General features: G+C 61.2%; 1 protein-coding gene and 1 long non-coding RNA gene across 3 annotated transcripts in view; one reads left to right on the top strand and one right to left on the bottom strand.

Moving 5' to 3' along the window:
* SHISAL1 (shisa like 1) overlaps positions 1–20,380 on the bottom strand; it is a 140,246-nt gene that overhangs the window by 84,151 nt on the left and 35,715 nt on the right. The window contains exon 1 of one of the 2 annotated variants that reach the window (XM_040490593.1): positions 3,517–3,597. The exons of the other annotated variant lie outside the window; for it this stretch is intronic. The gene's annotated coding sequence lies outside the window, so the exon portion shown is untranslated. Of the gene's footprint in view, positions 1–3,516; positions 3,598–20,380 lie in introns of those variants that run through there. 2 annotated transcript variants of the gene reach the window in all.
* Positions 9,828–19,569, top strand: LOC121040199 (uncharacterized). The gene is made up of 2 exons (XR_005795182.1): positions 9,828–10,151; positions 18,311–19,569. It is a non-coding gene; the product is annotated as an uncharacterized LOC121040199 (long non-coding RNA).

Below are 20,380 nucleotides of genomic sequence, written 5' to 3'. Positions count from 1 at the left end.
CTCCTCCTCCTCCTCCTCCTCCTCCTCCTCCTCCTCTCGGTTTCTTTCCCAGTCTCCTTCTCCCTTCCCTGGGCGGCTCGCTCCTTCTTCCATCCCTCTTTCTCTCCTTCCTCCTTCCTTCCTTGCCACTTTTCCCTCCCCTTTTTCCTCCGCGCTCCCTCCTTCCCTTTCCCTCTGCTTCTCTCCCACCGTCTTCCCAGCCCCCCACACTCCCCGGCCGCCTTCCAGGTGCGCCCCGTCCCTTCTGCCCCGAGGACCCAGTCCTGGCGGCCTTCCTGCCACAGGAGCACCCCCCCTCCCCGCCCCGCCGGGGCCGGGGCCGGGCCTTGTCTCCCCAGACCCTTCTCCGTCCAGGGAGACATTCCTTCTGGCCAGGCCCTCCCTGCACCAGGTGGTCAAGGGCAGGGTCGGGCTGGGGAGGGAGTCGTTCACATCAGACAGGATGCTCAGTTCGGTTTCCAGCGGGAAAAGACCGACTTCTCTGACCCCCTGACCCCCGCTGGGGCTCCCCTCTCCTGTGCCGGGTCCTTCTCTCTACCCATCCTCCCCAACAGCCCCTGTTTCCTATTGGCCCCCCATTTCGCCCTTCACCTGCAGGGCGCGGCTGTGCTGTGTGGTGGCCTTGAGCCAGGGAGCCAACTCAGTAAGCGGTTTCCCCACCTTCTTCTGTGCGGGGCCCAGTGACCTCCAGTGGTAGGGACCGTGGGGGGACATTACAGGGCCCCCACAGGAGGAGTGGTGATGGGGACGGCTATCAGCTGCTCATTTGGGGAGGGAGAGTAAGCCTGAGAGCCGTGGAGGGCAAGTCAGTGCCCCCCGCCCAGTGCAAACTCCCCGGGTCTCTCCCACCTTTGGATCTTCACGTTTATAGATGACTGAACTTCACCAGAAACTAGGCTGAGCCCTTCGTACACCACAGCACCGCGTGGCGTCCTCCCCGTGTTACAGATGAGGCGGCTGGGGCTCAGAGAGGTTAGGGCATCCGCCCCGAGCCACCCAGCCGGCAAGAGGCAGAACCGGGGCTCCAGCCCAGATCCCCCTGCCTTCCAATCACGGGCTCTCCACCTGAGACGGTTTTCTTCCCTAAAGAGGTCACGGCAGCACCTCCCTCGTGGCATATTGTGGGGATAAACGAGACAGGGCACGTGTGATGCCCTTCGCCTGCACCTGCAGACCCTCGGGGTAGTGGGGGGGGGGCGAGATCATCCCATGTTGTGCATCATCCCATGCACAAGACAGGTTGAGGAACAGGCCGGAGTGCTCATGGGTGTTCAGGTTGACAGGGGACTGTCCTCTGTGGGCAGAGGCTGTGTCCTGGGGTTCACTGACTGAGACCTTATAGAGTGGGGTGTGTGCATGTGTGTGTGCGTGTGTGCGTGTCTCCCGGGGTGAGGGATCTGTGGATGTGTGGGGCCTTCAGGAGGTTGCAAAGCCTCGTTATTCAGAACCCCCCTCCCCCATCAGGTCGCCGAGCGGGGCTCTGGGCCTGTCCCGTGTCTGGTGTGCGACTCGCGGAGCTGGGACCAGCTCAGTGCCCTAGGGAGGCTCACCGTCCAGTCGGGTGATGACTCAGGATGTTAAACCTCCAGCAGCCCCGGTTTTCTGCCCGCTGGAGCACAACCCCGTCCTGGCATCCAGGGCCCAGCCCGCCTTCCCAGCCTCCCCCGCAGCTGGGCGCCCTGAGCTCCAGCCACATCAAGGCCGCTAGGGGCTGGGGTTTCCCAAGCCGGCCTCTGGGGGGACTCCTCAAGCCTCCACTACCCCCTGGGCTCCAGGGCCTGAACCTTCTCCTTCCCCGACCTTGGACAAAGCCAGGTTGCCTCCCTGAGCCTCCGTTTCCTCGTCTGCAAAATGGGGGTGATTTTATCCACCTCAGAGGGTCAACGAAGAATTAAATGAGCGACTGTGTCATAAAAGAAGTGAGCACCTGGCACTTAGCTGGTGCTTGATCTGCATCAGTGTCCCTTCTGTTCTTCCAGGAAGTCCCCAGTGGGCAGAAGAAAGCATGGGCTTTGGCACTGGTCAGACTTGGGCTTGCGTCTCGGCTTGGCTGTTCACTAGCCGTGTGATAGAGGGCAAGTTCGTTCACTTCTCCCAACTCCCGTGTACTGGTTTCCGACGGCTGCCGTAACAGGGACCCCAGACTTGGTGGCTCAGAACGACACATATTTATTCCCTTGTAGTTCTGGGGACCAGAAAGCCCAAAAGCAGTGTCCCTGGGCGTCCACAGGGCTGCCCCCCACCCCCCCCGCGAGACTCTGCTCCTGCTCCTGGTGGCTGCCAGCAGCCTGGGCTCGTGGCCCTGTCACTCCCTTCAAGGCCAGCACCTGCTCATCTGTCTGTGCTCCTCCTCACGTGGCCGGCTCCTCTGGGCGCGTCAGAGCGCCCCCTCGGAAGGTCCCCTGTGATCGCACTTGGGGTCCTCCGGTAATCCAGGGTAATCCCCCGTCTCGGGGCCCTTCTTCAATTATATCTTCAAGGCTCCTTTTTTTTTTTTTTTTTTTTTTCCTTCTTGCCAGATCAGGGAAGATCTCCAGGTTCAAGGGGCTGGGGCACAAGAAGGTATCTCTGGGGGTGGGGGTGGGGGTGGGGGTGCGAAGCATCCTCAGGCTTCGGAGCTCCAACCAGCCGGCGGTGCTCCTGCAGCAGGCGGAGGCGGAGGGGAGGCTCCGAGGGCCTCTGGGGGCCGGGTGAGCCGAGCCCGGACCCTGGTATCCGTGCACCCAGGCCACAGATACTCATGTCTCCTCTGGGGGCCCCGCTGGGGGGGGGGGGGACGGTGAGGGGGAGGTGTGTGTGCAGGTAATGACACAGACCGCTGTGGGAAACGTCACCCCCGTTTCTGAGCCTACTGTGTGTCGAGCTCCACATCCCCTGTCGCCTTTAATACCAACCCTATTTACTATTTCTCTGCCTTCGGGAGGCCTGTTCCCCCGCAAACGCTGCTGCTCACCGGGGCGGGCAGGCGGGAGGACTGGAGATGACTCACGCTCTCTCTCCGTGAAGAGCAGCCTTTTCAAAGGGCTGGCTGGGGAGGGAGCTAAATTTAAAGCCAGGCCTCCCGACAAGATCACCTGCCACATCAGAATCACTGCCGTTTAATTAGAAGTTGGGGGCACGAGGCGTTCCGCAGAGGTCCGTGAGGGAAGCCCCCTTTGGGAGGGAGCGAGGCCCGCGGAGGCCGAGCCCCTGGGCTGGGCAGGGGGAGGGGTGCCAGCGTGCGCACCCCCCAGCTGCTCCCCCCCTCCCCGGCCTCTGAACCACCTGAGCAGACTCTCAAGTCCCTCCTCGCTCTTCAAGATCTTAGGGTTCTGACCCCGAGTCCCTGTTCCCCCAGTTCAAGGCAAGGCCCCGGGGCTCAGAGACATTGGAAACCTCACCCCCCGGAGTCACCCATGGAGGATGTGGCCAAGCCTGGATTTGAACCACTGGCCTGGCTCGGGGCTTGTATTCTGGGCCATCTGGCCACTCGGTCCCTCCTGTGGGGAGGACGGGGGTGGTGGGCAGGCCACTCACCTCTTGCTGGCTGTTGCCTTCTCAGTCCAAAAAGGCTGCCCCACCTCTGGATAAAGCACTTTGAAGGGCCCTGGAGGGCATCACGTCCACCCGCCTCGTTCACGGAGGACCCGAGCCCCGGGAGAGTGGGAGGAGCTGGCCGGCAGGCAGCTGGGCCTCTGGGCCTCCCAGCCCCGCCCCCTCTGACGCATGAGGCCAGTTAGGTCACGGCCACCCTGGGACCTCGCTGCTTACGCTCTCCCAACTGGCCACGGCAGTCACGTGTTGCAGAAAAGCTATAGCTTCCCTGTGGTGGCAGGGCCTCGGGGTCGGTGGGATGGCCCAGCGATGGGGGTCCGGGGCCCCAAGCTTGCACCCGGCGGCCCGGGCCCGGCTCTCGGCCTGTTTGCTCACCCGGAAGACGTGGTGAGTCTTGACCTGCTCAGAGCCAGGCACATAGTAGGTGCTCAGGGTGTGAAAGCCACTGCCGTGGCCGACTGCCATTCTGAGGATCTGGGAGACCGGATGCGGTGAGCTGGTCGCCGATCGCCGGGTCCAGAAATGCTGTTCCATGGGCCAGACGGGCCACGCAACGACACCAGCATGTGCCGTGTCCTGCAGGCCGTGAGCGGGGCCATAAACTCACCAGGGGGCCTCCGCGGAGTCTCCCGCTCCTCCCCGCTCCCGCCTGCCTGCCTCCTGGCCACAAGGTGTGAACACAGTTTCGATTCCGGCCCTGACAGGAAGCCCGGCAGGGCCACTCAGAGCCGAGAAGAGACCGGGTTTCTGTCTGCATCCAAAGTGCACGTGGCAGGCCCATTTCTAAAATGTTCCCACCACCTCCTACCCCCCGCCCTGCCGTTACGCTGACATGACATTACGTGCCCAACGGGGTTTTCTAGATACAAAGGAGGTTACTGATCAGTTGACCTCAAGGAGCTGATCCTGTGCCTGAGCTGATCGCAGGAGCCCTTCCAAAGCTGGTGTCAGAAGAGGAAGTCGGAGATGCCAGTGGGCGGAGGGTCCACATGAGGGGGGCTCATGCTGAGATGGGGGGGTGGGTCTCAGGGAAAGGAGGTGAGAGCAGCCCCCAACCCAACCAAAGGAGAAGGATCTCCGTCCTGGGCCACCAGGAACCGCATTCGCCAATCCTGAAGGAGCCCCGGAAAAAAGTCTCCCAGAACTTCCTCTCCAGGGCCCGTCTGGGCTGATACCTTGATTTCTTTTTTTTTTTCCTTTAAAGTTTAGTTATTGGGCACCTGGGTGGCTCTGTCGGTTAAGCGTCCGACTTCGGCTCAGGCCATGATCTCGCGGTCCGTGAGTTCAAGCCCCGCGTCGGGCTCTGTGCCGATAGCTCGGAGCCTGGAGCCCGTTTCGGATTCTGTGTCTCCCTCTCTCTCTGTCCCTCCCCCGCTCGCACTCTGTCTCTCTCCCAAAAATAAATAATAAATAATAATATAAAAATAAATAATAAATAATAAAATTATTTAATATAATATTTAATATATTATATTAATATATATACATTATATATATTAATATATATTATAAATATATATATTAATATAATAATAATATTATTTAATAAATAATTAAAAATAAATAAATACATTAAAGTGTATTTTGAGAGAGAGAGGGGCAGGAGGGGCAGAGAGAAGGAAAAAGAGAATCCCAAGCAGGCTGCCCGATATGGGGCTCGATCTCACGAACCAGGAGATCATGACCTGAGCTGAAACCAAGAGTCAGACACCTAACTGACTGAGCCCCCCAGGCACCCCTGGGCTGACACCTCGATTTCTGCCTTGTGAGACCCCAAGCAGAGGACTCGCTGAGCCCACGCGGCCTTCTGACCTGCAGAGCTCTGAGGTAATAAACAGGCGCTGCATTTATTAAGCGCTAACAGAAAACCCAATACACTCAGCCACGACTTGGTGCCAATTAGTTACTTAATTTTTATGGGGCGAGGATGTTTACAGCCCATCCCTCCCGCTGCAGACCCCCGGGGTGGTCTTTGTGCGGCCCAGCCCTGACCTAGCCCACCCCTCTGCCTGCGGCCCTTCTGTGGTTTCCTCGGGCACCGTGGGTAAGTCCCGGCAAGCCTGTGGGATTGGAGCCGACCGATGTCCTCCGTCGCTATGACAGTCTCGCAGGTGAGGGACTCGGGAGGGTCACACCGTGACTCCAGTTCTCGGGAGCGGCAGGAGCTGGGGAAGCAGGGCCCTGGCCGTGAACCCTGGCCCCCTGAGAGCCAGCTGGTGGCCGTGGGCAAGTTCACCTCCCCTCCGGAGGCGGGAGGAGCAGGGGGCCGGCTCTCAGGAGGCACCGCACAGGCCCACACGGGAGGCAGAGAGGCCGCGCTGGGGACAGTGAGAGACCTCCAGCCAGGCCTCGGATGCCCGGCCGGTCTGTCCCCCGACCCCGGCACGCATCTGACTGATAGGACCTCCGTTCCCGTGTCTGTCCGGGTTTGGACTCTGCTGCGGCCTGTGGCTCCGGGGCTCCCGTGTCTCACCAGCACCTCCGACCCGGCGCACGGATGACGGGGATTAATACGATGCAAATTGGTGGGTTGAGCCGAGCACCCTGAGCCGAGGCCTAATTTGCACGCAGCCCGACCCTCCCCGCGGGCAGGCCCCGGAATAATCACAACAACAGTGATGATCCGGATCATTGGCACGTACAGAACCTCTTCAGCTCGGGGCCGTCCATCGGCACTTACGCCCAGAGGAGACGCGGGGTGTAGGGGCGGGGGGCCACCCTCGTCTCAGGGCCGCAGGAGGGGGCCCGGCGAGGTCCCGGGACAGGCCCGAGGTCACGCTGCCGGTGAGAGGCAGGCCAGGGGCAGAGATCTGAGGGCCTCGCTGCCCCGGCGGCCCCTCCTCAGAAGCTCCGCCTTGGGAGACTGGGGTGAGGGCTTTGCTCTGTGGAACGGTCGCTGGAGAGGTAGGGCGAGGCAGCTGAGGCCCAAATAGGGGTCTCCACCTTGCAGCGGCATGATCCCGGCCGCCTAGTCTGTCTGGGATGACGATCTACCTTTTCTCTCGAGTTAAGTGGACAGCTTCTCGGGGCGGGAAGTGCGCCTTCCCTCTCCCCGCTTCCTGGGTGGGCACAGGGTACCGGCTCCGTAAGCATATGCGCTCAGTGTGTGCTCTGTGCCCCACGGCGTCACTTGGATGCGCCCCCGAAATGGTCACTACCATTCCAGAAGTTGCTTCTGCACATTCCTGTCTACGGCTGACAAAACAGGCCCAGAGAGGTTAAGGGACTGGCCCAGGATCACACAGCTAAGAAGCGGTAAAGCTGGGATTTGAACCTGGGTCTGTCCATCCCCTGCCCTGGCCCCGTGCTCTCAGTGCCACGAGGAACAGAGTAGAGAGCCCTGGAACGGGAGCATGTCCTGGCCTTCAGGGCCCTCCGGCTCAGACAGTGTGGGGCTCTGGGGGCTCAGCCGGGTGCCGCTTCTCGCGGGTTTAACCCAGGCAGGTTGGGAGGGGTTGGGAGGCAGGCTGTCTAGGGTTCTAGGGTTCCACAGGCCCCCCCGTGACCTGGATCGGAACTCCAGGCTTCTCTGACTTTGGCCTCTCCAAATATTGTCAGTTGTTTGACTTAGCCTCCCAGAGCCACGTGTCCTTGCAAGATCTCGTGTTTCCGGGGAGGCCCGGGGAAAGTGGAGCCTTTGGTGGTGGGTTCAAGCATCTGTCTGAACTCCGTTCCGGTGAGACTCTGGGCTGTGGGGGGAGGGCCCCGGCCCGGACAGCTGGGCGGAGCCCGTGACCCTGGCCCGGTAGCCCCTGCCCGTCCGGTCGATGTCCCGGCACAGCTTATTCACGGGTCAGCATCCACCATGAGTCGGACCCTCCGGAGGGAGGGCTGCTCAGGAGCCTGAGGGGTGCGGCTGCGGTGAGGAGACTAAGAGGGGGGTCACAGGCTAGGACGCCCCACGGGCCCTGTCCCAGGGCTCTTCTGGCTGAGCAGGGCCAGCCCACCCCCGGCTCCTGTAGAAGGAGGGGAAAGTCCAGCTTCTGGAACCCGATTCGTATACCCCATGCCCAGCCCAGACTCTGCAAATACTCCCTCATGAGCATCCCCAGCCCCCCATAAGGGAGGTACTGTTAGTTTTGCCCCATGTCAGTTGAGGATGGGGGGGGATCAGAGAGGTTAAGTGCCTTGCCCAGGGTCACACAGCAGGTAAATAGAGGCCTGTCTACCCTGTGTTAGAATTCCAAGCTCAGAACCATTCACGCCAATATCCCTCTCTGGGTCAGAGAGAGTGCGGCCTCACTCTGGTGCCCGGGGGGTGCCTTTGTGTCCGTCCTGCCCACAGGGACTAGACCATGGCGGGGCCAGGCTCCCCGCGGTCGCTTCTGTTCAGGCCTCGCGCTGAGGTCTCCCCAGAGCACAATGCCCGGCACCGGAACCCAGAGCGAAGACAGCATTGGCAGCCTTCTCCTTTCAGAGCCCTGTGGGAGTGTCCTGGCCAGGGATGCACCTGCAAAGATAGGACCCCAAACCATGGCCCAGGAGAGGAGCCTTCCAGGATTCGCACCAGGAAGCCCCACCGCAGATGAGCAAACTGAGGCTCAGAAGTGTCCAGTGACCCGCCCAGGGTCATCCGGCACGTTAAACCCTCCCGTCACCTTGGTGTATTTGAATGTGAAAATTACAAACCAGCCGTGGCGCACGACTCCTGGGTCCGCCTCATGTCGCAGCAGGCCCTCGGATAAGTCTCTTTCCCTCTCTGAGCCTCGGTTTCTTCATCTCTGAGATGGGGACGGCAGTTCCTATCTTTCAGGGACCCTGTGATAAACGGCCAGCTGAGGCCATGTTGGGAATGCCCTTGTGTAAAGTCCGGCACACGGCGGGGACCCTGCTTGGCTAACCGCACCCTCTACCCCCGCAGGTCACCTGTGCCTGTAGTTCGGTCTTTCTCTGTCTTCCACCCACAAGGGCACACCAGAACCAGCTTGCAGACGAGCACGCTGGGAGAGGAAGGGGGGAAACAGAGTCATCAAGCACGGCGTGGGGGGACTTTGGGGTACCTCCCCACAGGTGGAGTCCGCAGGGCCGACGATCCGAGAACACCCTTGGCCAAGAGCATGGGGCCTGACGGTCAGAGAAGGATAGGATGGTTGCCACGGATGCAGAGGCCAGTCCGTGTGGGTGCTCTGCCCGTGACGCTGTCGCGGCCGGGGGCTTCCCGAGGGCCGGCCTGGGTCCGACCCCGCTCCGCGTCCTTAGCGTCGCAGCGCAGGGCCCAGCCCCGAGGTGGCCTTCGTTCAAGAAGCTGTGTCTGTGGTTCTAACCGGCCTGGGTGAAGCGAGTCTGCAACTTGGCCCCGATATTTTATTAATAAGCACATTTGGCACTTGCCTCACACCTTTCATCGGCAGCTCTCCTAGGCGTCCCCAACCTTAATTAATTCTCCCCGCACCCCAAGCAAGCTGCTCTCCCTTTGGCAGATGATGATGTGGGAAGTCCTTAAAGGTGCCGTGATTAATCCCACCGTGCAATTAGGTCCCTCTCTTCCCCCGGCAGCTACTCCCTCCCTCTCCCAGCTGTCGCGGGGCCTTGAGACTTCAGACCCTCCCTGACTTCAGACCCCACCAACTCGTGCTGGATTTGGCCTCAGCCACCGCCCCCTCCTCCCCAGCTGTCCCAGTCCCCCCTGTGCCCTTTCCACACGGCAGCCAAGGGGATCCCGCCAAAGCACAACCCCAATCCTGCCTCCTGCCTGCCCCAAGCCCTCCCCTGGCCCCCCAACACCCGTGGACACCCAGCCTTCTTGCACCCAGTGTCTCATAGCCAGCCACCGAGGACACACCGAAGGTCTCCGGTTTTCTCCACGACAGGTTTCTTTCAGGCTCCCGGGCCATTGCCTCTGTGCTGCCTCTTCTAGAATGCAAGTGACTTCTGCAGGAGCTGACACGTAAACAGTGCCCTGGAGACGACTGGCTCCGGCAACCCTTCCTAAAGCGACTGCCTGCGCCCCAAAAATGAGATCGGGGCTCCTTCGGGGATTAATTAATCAATACGTTCCACAGGTACTGATGGAGATTTTGCAGGTGCCAGGCACTGTCCTGGGTGCCCCGGGACACATCCGTGGACCCTGGGCACCTGCGGGCGAGTGGCGAGGATCTCATCACGGCATCGCTTACCTGCCTCGGGGCTGTGGCCCTCCCCCACCTGGCTGCCCGCCCTGGGCCGGGTCCCCCCACCCCGGCTGCCCACCCTGGCCTGTCCCCTTGCCTTCCGGATCAGGGCAGCCCGTGGACCAGGCACTCTGTCAGCCTGTCCAAATTTGAGTCACTTCTCTCTCGGGACAGCAGGGTGACCTTGCCTGTGGGCCCCGGGAGCTAAGAATAGCCCGGGGAGCTGAAAACCCGCCGTCGCCCCTCCCAGCCCTGTGTGCGGCCGGGGCGAAAGGACCCTGTCGCCCGCGGAGGGGACAGCTGCTCCCGGCATGTTTGGGCGCGCGGCTGAGCCCTGCCAGCTGTTCGGAAGAGGAGAGGAGCCAAAGGAAGGGGGGAGTTTCCGACTCCAAAAGTGCCGAGCCCACGCTTGGCCGCTGTGCCGCCTGGAGTACCGGGAAGGTGCCCGAGCCCTGGCTCTGCCTGTCGTCGGTGAGTGACCTTTGGCAAGCCACCTCCGCCTCCCAGGTGAGGAAATGGCACCCTTGCTTCAGCCTGGGGAGCTGGTCCACGGCCCCTCCCTACCCTGCGCCTCCGAAGCACCTAGCAGGTGCCCGGTGTGGGTCTCGTGCGTCCTCGTGGAGGGGCAGGGTGCGGAGACTGGCACACAGGTGAGCTCCGCAGGGCCGGGCTGGCCGGGACAGGTCATGGCCATGCTCTGTGTCCCCGAGGGGCAGGGCTGGGGCCGGCAGGGAGACCGTGTGGGCCGACTGGGAAGAGTAACCCCAACCAGTGGAGCTGAGACGGTCCCGTCGGGTAGAGAGCTCCCCGTTTCTAGGGGCTACCAAGTGTTAGCTGGTCCTCTGCTCTTAAGGGGGATCGAAACAGTGACTCACACATATGTGGGCCGATGTCTCCTCGGGGGTTTCATGACGCTGGGGTTTATCTGGACCCGGGGCCAGTAGGGGCAGGCTGTGTAGACTGTTGGCTAAAAGCCGATGTGCATCTGCCAGGCTGCTCCCGGGCCCCCCTCCATGTTTCCACTGCCCCAACAGGCACGGGAAGGGAGACGGGACGGGACGGGATGACGGTGGCCCTGCAGACCCCCGTCCTGGCCCCCAGAGCTGGGCGGGGGGACGGACGTAAAGCCACGACCACAGGCCGGGCGAACGTGGACGGGGTGGATCTGATCCCCAGATGTGGCCAGAGGCCTGTGGGCTCATCTCAGGAGCCAGAGAGGACGAGGCAAGGCCGTGACTGGAGCAAGAAAATGCTTCCCGTGCCGCTGGGCTCTGGGCGAGCGATTCACTGGCCAAATTCGCCCGGTCTCACAGAGGCGGAGCCTGAGGCTCCCAGAGGGTAGGCGAGAACTCCCCACGATGGGTGCACCTTGCGGGTTTACTGGAGGATACGAGGCAGGTGGCAGCGGGGTGGGGTTGGTGGTAGGGACCCGGGGGGCTGTGGTTCTCCTGTGGCTTCCTTGCTTGAGGGGGAAACACGCAGACCTCTGGCTCTGTTCAGGGCCCTCGGTCCCTGTCCGCCTCCTGAGGTCATGCAGTTGTGGCTCCCTGTCCTGCCCATCAGGCTGGGGGCGGGGCTTATGCCTACCTGGGCCTTCATTCCGGGTCTCAGGGACCCTGAGGCGCCTCTGTCAACACGGAGACGCATGAGGTGAGCACGGAGAGGTTTAGACCGTGGGCAGGGCCTGGCGGGGTCCCCTCCCGGTCCCAAGTCTGGCCTCAGAGGCCTAACGAGGGACCCTCCGCTTGCAGCTAAATTCTCGTTGGTGGCGAGCTGGGGCGGCCCCGCCCCTCCCCTGCACTCCCTGTGCCTCCCGGCGGGTAGCAGGTGCTCACTGGCTCCTGAGAACCCTCCGGGGCCACTCAGTGGTGGCCACAGGGCTCCTAAGGGTGCCTCTCGGCACGCAGAGAGCACCTGACCTGCGCGCAGCCCTCGCGTAGAACTCACGGCAGCCAGTGGGGCCACACGCTGGAGACACGAGCTGGCCACAGGCTGGCTTGTCCAAGAAGGCCCAGCGGCCGTCGGGAGAACCAGCTTTCTAAGCCTCGGTGCAGGGCGCCGGGGGGGCTCAGCGGGTTGAGCATCTGACTCTGGCTCAGGTCATGACCTCATGGTTCGTGAGTTCGAGCCCCGCGTTGGGCTCCGTGCTGACAGCTCGGAGCCTGGAGCCTGCTTCAGATTATGTGTCTCCCTCTATCTGCCCCTCCCCTGCTTGTGCGCGCGCTCTCTCTCTCTCTCTCTCTCTCGCTCAAATATAAATAACCATTAAAGTAACCTTAAAAAATAAAATAAACCTCAGTGCAGTCACAGAGGCTTTTGGGTCATTTGAGGACCAGAGACTCACGCAGTCGAGATATCTGGGGCAGAGCTGTGACTCAAATGCCCCTCTGCTTCCCAGTCTACTCGCGGCCAGCAGCCCGAGGGACCCCTTCGCTCCCGGGTGCTCAGGCTCACCACGGCCCCATCCCAGCCAGAACCAAAGCAGGCTCGTAGCCTCCCTTCTCTGCAATACTCTCTCTCTCTCTCTTTTTAAATGTGTATTTATTTTATTTTTGAGAAACACAGAAAGAGAGAGAGAGAGACAGAGGCAGAGAGAGACAGAGAGAGAAAGAGAGAGAGAGAGAGAGAGAATCCCAAGCAGGCTGTGCTAACAGCACAGAGCCCGAGGCGGGGCTCGTTCCTTCCCGGGTCTGTTTTTGCAGAAGCACCTCCCTGCCCATCTGGGCACTTTTGCTCCTTTGTCATGTTGTTACAAATACGCCCAAGTTCTGGAGGGGGGGGGGGATCCTGTATCTGCTGGCTCCCTGCTGTGCCTCGGGGGGGGGGGCCTGGCACACAGTAGGCCCTTAGCAAAGCTTTGCTGAACGCTCGGGGACATTTTGCAGAAATGTTAGGCAGCTCGCCTGCTGCTCCCGACTGTGCCAGTGTTTTTAATATTTTTGTTCCATTTATCAGAAATCAAGCCTACGTCAAGCACGGCAATACATCTAAATTGGTTGATTAAAGCATCAGGAAGAAAAGTGGTGCTTTGCGGCAATTAAACCAAAGCCACGGGAAGATTTGGAAATATTGTGATCTCTTCTGCGGTTTTTGCAAATAGGGTTTCTCTTCCTAATGAGTCCGTGGTCTCTGTTTCATTATTTCTGGGGTTTTTTTTTTTTTCCCCTCCGGCTCCTCCCCGCCCAGGGTTGCGGGATACACTGTTACAGAAAGTGACTTTCAGTCGTGACCACGCAGCACTGTTTGCTTTTGCCGATTTGGGAGCCCAGGCTTATTGTGCAGCCAGGAAAGGCCTGGGGGCCTGGGTGTGACTCAGGGGTTGGGATTCAGAGGTTGAGGCGTCTCTCACCATCGCATGGAGGGATCAAGGGGAACCAGCCTGGCTGGGCCAGAGGCTGCGTTACATGAGGCAACCCGCGCACCTCTAAGACCTCCTTTCCTGTGCCTTTCTCATGTGTCCCTTTCCTCTACTCCACTGTCCTCCTTGCTACTCCCGGGACGTGTCTCGCACACGCCTGCCGCAGGGCCTTTGCACGGGCTGGTCCTGCTTACTAGCTAGTTCTGCTGTCCCCCAAAATCTCCGCCCACCCCGGGCTCCTCCTCCCTTCCTGCCTTGGCTGACACACATGCCCTCCCTGAGGCCCCCTCCTCTCCTGACACTTCCTACCTGCCTTCTCGGCTTCCCCCCCCCCCCCAGGGGTTTGCTGTCATCTGCTACATTGCATGCGTACTTGCTGCTTTGCGAGGCGGGAACAGGTTTAAGGGTTCTTGAGGAGGTGGGGGTTCAGATCTGAAGGCTGAGGGAGGCACCAGGGCCCCCTCCGGGTTTAACGGTGACTCCAGGTGGGGCCACTTGCCCCGATGGAGAACCCAGGCGACACTTCCCTGACCAGCCGCTGGTGTCCACAGTGTCCCCATTGTCCTCCCCGCCGCCGGCCTGTCCCCAGCGCCCACCTGGCACTCAACCTGACCTCACTGATTCCATGGTTGGCCCAGTTTCCCGGACCCCCACCTGGAGTCACCGTTACGGGTTGAATTCGACCTCCAGAACCCACAGGTTGAAGTTCTAACGCCTCAGAATGTGGTACTTTGGAAATACGACTGTTGCACATAGAATTAATGACGGGACCATAAGGTCATTCTGGAGTCCGCCCTAATCCGAGAGGACCGATGTCCTTATGAAGGGGAAATTTGGACCCAGACTCATTCACAGGGAGGTCACGTGAAGCCAGAGGCAGAGATCCGGGTGATGTGTCCACACACCAGGAAACTCCCCACATTGCCAGCAAACACCCCCCACCCCCTGCCTCCCCAGAAAGGGCAAGAAGCCCGGGCAGATTCTCCCGCTCAGCCTCAGAGGGAAGCAGCCTGCCCACACCTTGGCCTCAGACTTCCAGCTTCTAGAACCGTGAGAGCATAGCTTCCCGTTGTTTGGGGCCCCCTCCCCTTGCCCCGGCCGTGGTGCTCTGTCACAATGGACCCTGGGACACCACCCACGTGGCCCCACTCGCCCGCACGCCCCTTCCAGCACCCCCCCCCCCCGGAACCCCTCTCCAGGGCCACCCTCGCTCATCAAAGGAGTCAGTTCTCTGAGTCTCCGGGTTCCTCGTCTGAGAAATTAGGATAAGAATACCCACCTCCCACGGCTGTCACGAGCCCTCAGCAGAAAACGCTGGAAAACACACCTGGCTCATCGTAGGGCTCAGTGACGGCTGGTGGCAGTGGTGTGCTGGTTATTTTTATTATTGGTGTATTAATAGCGTTCTTGTAATTAGCAGTCAGTTGCCGGGTCCGAGCCGGCCCTTGTGGGGATAAAAGTGCCTCGCGATTGGGTCTCTGCCGGCACCGCGTGTGGGGCAGGAAGCGGCCTGCCGGAGGGGGGAAGGGCTGTCACGCCATCATTTATTCAGACGGACCGTGGCCGCCTCTCTGTTCAGACACATCTGCCCCTAAGAGGGAGATGCCAGCAGCCAGCGCAAGGCAGCAAGATCAGGGCGCCGTCGAGGGGGCCCTCAGCCGGCCTGGGGACGGGGGTGGATGCAAGGAAGGCTTCACAGAGGAGGTGACTTTCGAAGGAGGCATAAAAGGAAAGGAATCCATGCACCTGGCCCCAGCGCCTGCATCGACAGTCGTCCCGTGACCCTGCAGGAAAAAACACACCACTCACGCTTGTCTGTCCCCCGGGAGAGCTCAGGCCGTCACCCTTGCAAAGTCCCGCTGCCCCCAGGCCCTTCCCTCTAAGTCAGCCAAGGCAAAGACCGCAGGTTGCCCGCAAGGCCCTCCGGTGAGAGGGTCACCTTCCAGCCAGTTCCAAGAAGGCTGCCTGCCTGAGGGTACGAACATGAAAACTCCGGACAAACGTCTAAAACATGTCACAGACTCCCTGCCCTGCTCTTTCAGTTGGGGGTGGGGGGGGAAGGGGGACAAAAGGCCAAGCCAATCTTGCTGAGGACGCACACCCCGCCGGGGCCGAGCCCAGACCGTCCAATACCTTCCCGGTCCTTCCGCTTGATGTCGGCCCTGCGGCCGGCCACCTGCCTGTCCTTTTGAGCACTGAAATCGAGAGATAAATGGGGAAGCAGAGCCGGGCAGATGTCACCGTTTCTGAGAGCTGCTGCTCCCTTACCACCTGGGATTTTGTTTTCCCCCTTGGAAGCCAGAACATTCCAGCGGCGTGGAGTCTTTGCTGGCAGATTTAAGGCATCTCGTAAACAGGCGCCTGAGGCGGACAAAGAGATACCTGTTTGCCGAGCGAGCACCTGTTCTGCTCGGGGAGCTGCCTCCTATGCTGTGGGCGTGGTTTCTTCTCTCTTCTCTACCCATTTTACAGATGTGGTTGAAGGTGCAGGGAGAGCCCCCTGCGCGGGGAGCCAAGAGGTGAAGTCAGGGCTCTGAACGCCAAAGCTTGCTGCAGACCGGGTCAGAGTAAGATTTCAGGGATGGGCAGCTTTGCCGGGGAGGTGGCTGGGCTGGCGGAGGCCGGGGCAAGCGGGGGCGGGGGGCTTGGGTTAAAGAGAAAAGTTGCACCAGATGCTTGTTGCAAACGGCAAGGAAGATTTTATTCAAGACTATTATTGCTGTAAGGGTCAAGAGATTGAACTCCATTCCAAATACAGCAAAGACAGCTGGAGATTTACAGCCGTGGAGCAGAGCGGGGGGTCACCGGATGGAAAATTACTAAGAGGGGCTTGATTACACATCAGGGAGAGGGGGATTCCTGCTAAACGGCCCCACAGAATTCTTCCTAGGGGCCGAGGACTTCGATAGCGAGGGCGGGGGCTGAGGAACAGAGAGATCCTGGATAAAGCGGCTTAGCGAGATTTCTTTGCCGAAGCTGGACCCGGGCCCAGCGAGGCCTGGGACACTGGCGCCGCCTGGGGCACCTGCCTGCTCCCCAGGGGGCCACAGCGCAGTTGATGCTAAGCGCTCTAGTGGCCACAGAGCTAAGCCCGGCTCATCCTGTTGATGATGAAGACAAAGGAAGAGGAAGAAGAGGAGGAGGGGGGCAAGAATTAGGTCCCCCCACCCCAAGCCATGGCTCCCCGGCCTGACCACTGGGCTCTGCGAGGCTGACTGAAGGGGAGAGACCTCATCTACACCCCCATGAGCTGCACGGGGGTGTGTGCAAGGGGCCTGGGGCAGTCTGGTGATGACACACTTAAACGCCTTTTCTGTTTTGAAAAGAATTTCTCATGTCACCTCTCCCTGACCCTCTCATAGCTCTTAGAAGGCCCCGTGTCTAGTCCCGTTCTGTGGATGCAGAAACTGAGGCGGGGAGGCTGAGAGAGGCCAAGGGGTCCGCCTGGGGCTCGCAGCCGGCAAGGAACTCGGGAGATGTGAGTCTGGGCCTGGGGACCGTGCGTCCAGCTCTCTGGCCACGAGTCCTCACCCGCAGTTGGGGGGGTGGGGGTGGAGTGGGGGTGCGGGGAAGGCATTTCAGGGAGTCGGACAGCTCAGGCCAAGGCTGGGAGGCGGGAAGGGACACGAACCCTTGGGGGGTTGGGTAGGAGCGAATGTTCGGGGAGCACAGAGCGGAACCGGGAAAGCTCTTTTCCTTTTTGGGAAAAGCGTCCCTGGGATGAGGCCAGGGCCACCCAGGTACACGAGCGACAGAGCTCTAAGTGTGATGGGAAATTCCTGCCCCTCCCCGCCCCCCGGCTGCGCGCCATAATTTGACCCTGACTGAGTTTCTCCATCTGTCAGGTGAAGCCCCTGATGCCGATTAGCTGAGAACCACAAAGGAGCAGCAGCCCGTGAAAGGGGCACAAAATCATGGCTCCTCCCCCGGGGCGATCGCCACCCCGCAGCCTGGGGGGCACCCCGAGCTCCGACACAGCAGGGCCCGGCTGGTCACATGGCATTTGGCAACACAGTGCCAACGGGGACAGAGACAGACGGGCTTGCCGCTGTGGGTCCCCGCCCTGCGGGCTGTCCGGGCACGCTGTCGACACCGGGGACCCCAGGGGTGAGGCCTTCAGAACTGGGGCCAGTGTCCTCCACGGGCGCTTCTGCGTGACGAGGTGACAGGCTGGAGCCGCTCGCTCGGATGCAGGCAGGCGAGAACATGTGGGGGCCAGATTTGCGCCCCACCAGAAACCCCTCCAAGCTCCGTCGTGACTCAGTTCCGGGACAGCTGGGGGCTCGGGACGTGGGGAAAGGTCAGCCCCGCCCAGGCCCCAAACCAGAGGGGAGGGCGGCCCGGCTCTTGGCTGGGCGTCCTGGGTGTTCAGATGTGTGGCCAGCCGCCCTCCGGCAGAGCGGGTGTGTTCCTCCAGGGCAGCGACAGTGCCTCGTGTCACCCAGGATTCGACCAGCGGTGAGTGGACCGGGGCTGCGGGCCGGTCGCTGTGGCTGCAAGACCACTAGGTGTCAGTTCTCTGTCCCCGAGCGGGCTCCAGGACTGGGCAGCTGGCCAGTGCCTGCAACCTGATGTAAGGCGACTGACCGCGTCGTGGCCCCTGCAGGCAGCTTCCGGAACTTTCCCGGACCACTTTAGGAAGCCGTCGTGGCACGGCGGAAGGCCAACAGGCTCCGGAATGTGCCAGGCCTGGGTCCCAGGGCTGTCTCGGCACCTGGCTGGCTGTGTGGCCGAGGGAAAGTCAGGGTCTCTCCCAGCCTTGGTTTCCCTGTACGAGGCAGCGCTCTTGGTGGTGCTGGGAAGGGGCATTCTGTTTTGGCTTTTCTTTTTTGAAGTTTATTGACTTTGAGAGACAGAGCGTGACGCACGCACGTGGTTGGGGGAGGGGCAAGAGAGAGGAAGAGAGAGAATCCCAAGCAGGCTCTGTGCTGTCAGCTCAATCCCAGGACCCTGGGGTCACGCCCTGAGCCGAAATCAAGACTCGGACACTTAAGTGACCGAGCCCCCCGGGCTCCCCGAGGGGGGTGGCCGATCTCACAGGGGTTCCCGGGGTAGTGGTCCTGAGACTCATGACGGGTGCCCCATAAATTCTAGAGTTACGAGCAATCACCAGTGTGCTCCCAGCTTGATTGTGAACCTGCCCTTCCTGTGTGGAGCCCTTGGACCTGAGTCCTAAGCCCTTGAGTCCTAAGCCCTCGGACCTCAGAACGTGACTGTATTTGGAGGCAGGGTCTTCAAAGGGGTCGTTAAGTTCAATGAGGTCATTAAGGAGGCCTTAATCCGATAGGACTTATGTCTTTATGAAAAGGGTTTAGGACGCAGACCCGCCCAGGGAGAGGATGGCCATCTGGAAGCCAAAGAGAGAGACTCAGAAGCCGGCCCTGCAGACACCTTGACCTTGGACTTCCTGCCTCCAGAGACAACAGATGACGGCTCTTCACCCAGAGGATCCCAAATGCTCAATGGCTCCCGGCATCCCTGACGGGGGCAAAGCCAGAGTTTGCTGCCCCCGGGGCCGGGCGTCTGCCCCTGGGGGCCGTTTGCAAGGAAGCATCTGGGCACAGATGTTATTGTGGGCACAAATCATGGGCAGAAACGGCCAAGTGAGCTGTGCGGGTCCGCTCCACGGAGGCCCGGCCCCGATGGACCCTCTTTCTAGGCTATCTGTGTGTTTCTCCTACCACCCTAAGTGAGGCAGAGAGTTTTGTCTCTATTTCGCGAGTCTAAAGAGCAGGTCTGGGACCACTCAGCCAGAGGGCGGCAGTGCCTGGGGCGACCCCGGAGAAGGAAACACACGGGGCGCGGGGGCGGGGGTGGGGGTGGAGGGAGCCCAGCCCGGGGCACTGACGGGAGACAGGCGGCCCTGAGGGCGTCCACGCAGGTTAGGGCGGTGGGGTCACGGGAGCTCTCGAACACTCCTCACCCGCTGTTGTGCAGTGACAGCGTGTTCGAGGCGCGTGAGGCCTGGGGCAGCCCCAGCCCCCTGGAGGGGCCAGCCGCTGGGTCAGGGACACTGGCCCGGCTGGTGGGGAGGGTTCCCTGCGGAGCGGGCTGGGCGGGCGGCACCTGGACAGCACCCGGCGCTCTTCTAGGGCCTTCCGGAGTCCTTCTCCGGCTCCTGCCTGGACCCCCTTCGGCCGACGCTGAGTCGGCCCTGCTCGGGGGGTGCTGGGGGACGCAGGGCCAGATGGTGGCCGGATTAGAAGACGGGTGGGTCCTAGAAGCCGGGGCAGAGGGCAGAGCATGGCCCAGAGGCTGCAGGCTGCGGAGCTTGTGGGGGGTGTCTCCAAAGACTGCTCGGGGGGGGCCCGGCCCCAGCTCACGGCCGCCTCTCCTCACCGCCTGCCCGGCAATGAGACAGAAGGGGGACAGAGGAGAAGCCAAGCAAGCCCCTGGCCCCTAAACCAGCTGAGCTGAGCTGTCGCAGGCGGGAACTTTAGATTCCATGAGATTCTCCTGCTAAGTACCTTGCGATGCGTGTGCGAATGTGGGAAGAACGAGTCTCTCGAATAAATAAATAAACTTTTTTTTTTTTTTTAAAGAATGACGCTCTTAAAAAAAAAAAAAGAAATTCGGCAGTTTGGCCCAGGTGGACCCTAAAAAGGATGGCGTCTGTGAAAATGGAGTAAAGACAGAAGTGCTCCTGTCTCAAGCCTTTGCTCAGGCAGCTGGCGCTCCAGGGGCGCCCTCCCCAGGCCTGGGCCAGCTGGGCGTCTACACGGCTCCCCGCGGTGTAGACCCAGCCTTCCCGGTGGATCACAGATCTGCAGGAAGGGACCTCGGGGTCTTCCTCTGGATCCAGCCCGAGGCTCTGATGCCTGGCTAAGCCTTCCCCGACCACCCCCTGCGGGGGCTCTTGGTGCTTCTGCACCTGATTCCCGTGCCTTGGCACGAGGTGGGAGTGCCACAGGAATGCGTGATTCCTGCCCGTCACCCAGATGGGAAACTGAGCCTCAGGAGGAGCCACCTGCATGGGGCCAGACGTGGAGCTGGCTCTTGCGGGGCCCCTCCCGGCTCCCCGGGTCTCAGCCCCGGCACGGGGGCCTGGGGACACTCTCCGGGAGCAGAAGCGGGTCCGAATCTGCGTGTGACCCAGCGGCTTGCAGGACTCGCTCCTCACTGAATGAGGGCGCAAAGGAACGGACCCCGGTTTTTGGGGAGCAGCGATAAAAATAAAAGGACAAAACCGACTCCTCCCCCAACCGCCACGGGTGGGGTTCTCCTGCCGCCGCGTCAGGGAGCCTCAAGTGCAGACTAGAGCCAGGCCCGGTCTCCACAGGCCACCGAGGCACAGGGAGGCTAAGGGACGCCCCAAGGTCACCCGGCCGAGCTAGGGCCGGCCCCCACGTGGACGCAGTCGCCAGCATCTCCTGGGGAC

This window comes from Herpailurus yagouaroundi, unplaced genomic scaffold (genome assembly GCF_014898765.1).
Source record: "Herpailurus yagouaroundi ecotype Mexico unplaced genomic scaffold, PumYag 182, whole genome shotgun sequence".
In the NCBI taxonomy this organism is placed as follows: Eukaryota; Metazoa; Chordata; class Mammalia; order Carnivora; family Felidae; genus Herpailurus; species Herpailurus yagouaroundi.
Note: the sequence above shows the minus strand (reverse complement) of the source record. Positions and strands in the feature narration are given on the sequence as shown.